The following is a 5,030-nucleotide window of genomic DNA, read 5'->3' on the forward strand; positions in this document are numbered from 1 at the left end:
AGATGATTCCAGATTAGCCTGTTCGGACATATGGCAATATCTTCATGATTCTTAAAACCAGGATGAACCACGATCTAAGAAGCTTTATTTGGAACCACTAATCAGTGGAGAATAACCAGGAAGTTGAATAAATCTCATAAGGTGTTGTGAGTAAGAAGATATCCCACTTTCTATCCAGATGATTCCAGATTAGCCTGTTCGGACATATGGCAATATCTTCATGATTCTTATCAAACCAGGATGAACCACGATCTAAGAAGCTTTATTTGGAACCACTAATCAGTGGAGAATAACCAGGAAGTTGAATAAATCTCATAAGTGTTGTGAGCAAGAAGATATCCCACCTTCTATCCAGATGATTCCAGATTAGCCTGTTCGGACATATTCCATTATCTTCATGATTCTTATCAAACCAGGATGAACCACGATCTAAGAAGCTTTATTTGGAACCACTAATCAGTGGAGAATAACCAGGAAGTTGAATAAATCTCATAAGTGTTGTGAGCAAGAAGATATCCCACCTTCTATCCAGATGATTCCAGATTAGCCTGTTCGGACATATGCCATTATCTTCATGATTCTTATCAAACCAGGATGAACCACGATCTAAGAAGCTTTATTTGGAACCACTAATCAGTGGAGAATAACCAGGAAGTTGAATAAATCTCATAGGAGTTGTGATTAAGAAGATATCTCACTTTCTATCCAGATGATTCCAGATTAGTCTGTTCGGACATATGGCAATATCTTCATGATTCTTATCAAACCAGGATGAACCACAATCTAAGAAACTTTATTTGGAACCACTAATCAGTGGAGAATAACCAGGAAGTTGAATAAATCTCATAAGTGTTGTGAGCAAGAAGATATCCCACCTTCTATCCAGATGATTCCAGATTAGCCTGTTGAACATATGCCATTATCTTCATGATTCTTATCAAACCAGGATGAACCACGATCTAAGAAGCTTTATTTGGAACCACTAATCAGTGGAGAATAACCAGGAAGTTGAATAAATCTCATAGGAGTTGTGAGTAAGAAGATATCCCACTTTCTATCCAGATGATTCCAGATTAGCCTGTTCGGACATATGGCAATATCTTCATGATTCTTATCAAACCAGGATGAACCACGATCTAAGAAGCTTTATTTGAAACCACTAATCAGTGAGAATAACCAGGAAGTTGAATAAATCTCATAAGTGTTGTGAGCAAGAAGATATCCCACCTTCTATCCAAATGATTCCAGATTAGCCTGTTCGGACATATGCCATTATCTTCATGATTCTTATCAAACCAGGATGAACTACGATCTAAGAATGATGAAGACATCAAATCAGTAGCTGATCCAGAAGTTCAGGAAGCCCTTCCCGATGAAGAAGAAGTCCTTCCTAAACAGGAAGCCTTTGCAGAAGAAGACGAAGTCCTTCCTAAACAGGAAGTCTTTCCAAAAGAAGAAGAAGTCTTTCCAAAACGGACCAACCAGGATATGTCTTCAGTCAAGACGATGTACCTCACTTACCCGGAGGAATTTAGACATGAGACCAATTATCATGCGTTCTACACTCAACAAGGAGACAATCTCAATTGGAAGCATCCCCAAAGCTACTCAGACCAGGAAGATATGAATTTTACAAACCGGAGGTTCCACAGCACATCCACCTGCGAGTATCCGAGTTTAGAAGATGTTTCAAGACCAACAACGAAGTGTTCTGACCCAAAACAAATCATGAACTTCAAGAAGAATCTCTTAGCTTTCCAGAAAGCCAAGAATGAAGAGAAAAGTCCACGAAAATCTGAAGTTATGGTCCAATCTCCAAAACCGGTCAAACCAGTTCTACACCTGCCTTATTTGGAGTCTCATCGGTTCAATCTTTGCCAAACCAAGACTTGGCGACCAGGAGAGATTATTTACCATCCAGAAGCTGCTTCAATATTCATTCCATGCTCCAGCACCCAGTGGATCAGGCGGATCTACTCTTGCTTTTACTTACCATCTTTGGAGCCATTTTCAGAATCATTTGCCATCAATTCCCAACAGCTATTTTTGAGCCAAGTCTACAAGGATTTCGACAAAGTATTCAACATTAAAGATGTTCCCAAGAAGCTTACCTATTCCCTCAAATCGTCCAGATACAAAACCAGAATCAAATCCCTTGAAGACAGCTATTGGAACCAAGATATTCTCCAACGGCTAGTTTATCGGTTTCTTTTTCATTAGTTTCATTTGAGAGAGTCATCTGTTGCTATCGATTCGTAGTTCTTAGGCTGTTGAGAGATTCAGCATCCCCTGGACTTCACTGATTGAGAGAGTCGATCAAACTCAAGGATTGAGAGAGTCAATCAAAACTTCACCTCCATCTCTACCAACACCCCACCTTCCGCGAGTTAAGCTTGGAATCTGCTGATCATCAAGTGATCTAAAGTTGAAGTGATTCCAGTCTTACATCATCTGGTATCAGAGCTTCAAAAGCTCCTATCTATCAGGTTGCATCTATCCTATCTCTTTTTTTTTGCAATCGTTTTTAGTTCATTTGTTTTTTGCATTCATAAATCAAAAAAAAAAAAATTGTTTGTTTTGCTTTGATTCTGTTATTGTTATTTTATTTCCAGGAAAATCAAAAAAAAAACCATAAAAATTTTGTCTCTAGTCTTGCTTGTTTATTTGAATTCCATTAAAATAAAACCCATAAAAAAAATTTGTTATTTGCTTCAAGTTTGTATATTTCTGCATTTTTGTGTTCTTGATAAAAAGAAAAAGAAAGAGAAGGAGTTAAGTGGTTTTGATCCACGAAATCCTTTTGAAATTTCAGTCTAGTTGTTTGCATTCATTCCCCCAGCTCCCATTGCCATATTTGAATTTTTTGCATTTAGTTTATTTCCTAGTTTCCTTTTTTCGGTTTGCTTGCATATAAAAAAAATTGTTCTTTTGTTTCTATTAAACTGAAAACCCAAAATAAAAAGTTAAATTTCTTGTTTTTTTGTTTATATATTTCGTGCATACCATATTGCTTGCATTAAAAAAAAAAGAAGGAAAAGAATATTGCATCATATTTATTTTACTTAATTTCTGTCCAAGCATATAGTTTAGCCATTGTTATTATTGTTTCACTTGTCTTTGACTCTTGAACCCATTAGAACATTTAACCCACGAGTTGTGTGTTATATCAGGAACCATGGGAGATGAAGAACAAAGTGATTGTGATTGGGAGCAAGAAGAACAATTGTTATCTGATGAAGAGAGTGGTTATGAAGAAGATCAGTGGACAGATGATTGTTCCAACACTGATTATGATGATGATGAGTATGAGCCAAGATACATCACATATTCAGGTTATAACCAAGGGCCAGAAGACTACTTCAGATGGGAGAAAGATATGGAGGATTGGTTCCAAGCCCACAATATTCCAGAGAAGAAGAAGACACTGTATGCGGAAGCAACTTTAATCAAGAATGCTTATACGCATTGGGAACAAGACATTTCTCTACGGATTAGGCTTGATCTACCAGAGTACTCTTGGGAAGAGATGAAGAAATTTCTACATAAGGATTTTGTAGAAGATGCTGAGTTCATCCAAGAAGCAGAAGAAGAGAATTATGCCGAGCCAGAGAGATTGATCATGGCAGTCAGGTCAGCCCCAAAGGCTAAACCCAAGAAGAAAGAAGAGGCACCAAGCCAAGGTAAGTCTTCTAACTCTAGGGATTCAAAGGAGCAGATATGTTATAAATGTCATCAAAGAGGACACTTTGCTGTAGTTTGTGCAAATAAGAAAGCATTGAAAGAAATATCACTAGGAGAGAAAACAGATTTATCTACAAAAGGTGATAGTTTTATTCAATCTGATTTATTGGTTCAAAATTCTTGTGTGATGCACTTGTCCTTGTCAAAAGGTGTTGTAACAGGACTTAAGGAGCAAGAATTCAAAGAAGATGAACCACCAGACGTCACACTTGTCATGAATCAGAAGATAGTTCAAGACACCACACAGTCCATGATGCTTAATGAAGCAAAAACAGTATTAGAAGTGTCACACCAAGGTAAGTGTCTAACACCACCTTTAGATACTAATACTAATGTGTGTGTTCTTGATATAGGGAGAACAGATGAAAGCTATATGCTTACTGAAGTTCCAAGGATGGAACCAGACCATGAGTTCAGTCATGAACCAACTCCCAAGCTGAAACCGACAATTGAGCAATATGTAGTTCAAATTCCAAGTCTTAAGGTTTGTTTCACATTAAACCATAATTTTCTTATTAATTCCATGACAAGATTAATGCACTTGTCTTGTCCAAGAGAATGTGAAATATTTTTAGGAACCAAGGAGGAGTACACTGCCCAAAAGGAAGAGGCACAATCCATGATGTTACAAGATGCTGAATCCATGCCAATAAAAGTCAGCCAAAGAAAGGAAAGTGTTTCTCTCTCTTGCGATTTTGCTCTCAGGCACATTTCCAGAGGAAATCTAAAAACCTTTACCGTTTTCAGAAGTAACCACTGGTCTGTAGAGAGATCCCTTTCCCGACTACAGCATCTGGTCGCAGCTTCACCGGGTTCAGCCCCCGACGACGTCGGCGGGTCAGCCAGGACCTCCTGTGCCGGTTCTCCACCTCTTCCTACCTCTCTAGTCGGATCTCTCTTGCTTTGTGGATACAGATTCAAGCCTAATGGCTTCACTCTGCTAAAATCTGTATCTTTGGGTTGATATAACCTCCTTCTCCTCTGCAACAACTTAAGTGTTGGTCTGGAAGCATTTAACACAGACAGCATTTACTCCTCTCAACAAGTCCTGAAAGCTTTAACTCTTTAGATTTTGGTTGGTATAACCCTATTAAAGCTAAACAGTAAAAGCTCCCCTTGCTAAGCTCTCGCATCTATAAAGCCCCATCTGCCTCCATCTCTGCAAGATGTCGAGACGGTACAGTAGGACAGAGAAAGGAAAATGGCAAGCTCCCCCGGAGCTCCCCCCTAAGAAACCTCCGGTGCATATACCGGCGAACGATAATGAAGACTTGATCGAAGCAAATAGA

The sequence above is a fragment of the Raphanus sativus genome, unplaced genomic scaffold (genome assembly GCF_000801105.2).
Source record: "Raphanus sativus cultivar WK10039 unplaced genomic scaffold, ASM80110v3 Scaffold0143, whole genome shotgun sequence".
NCBI lineage: Eukaryota > Viridiplantae > Streptophyta > Magnoliopsida > Brassicales > Brassicaceae > Raphanus > Raphanus sativus.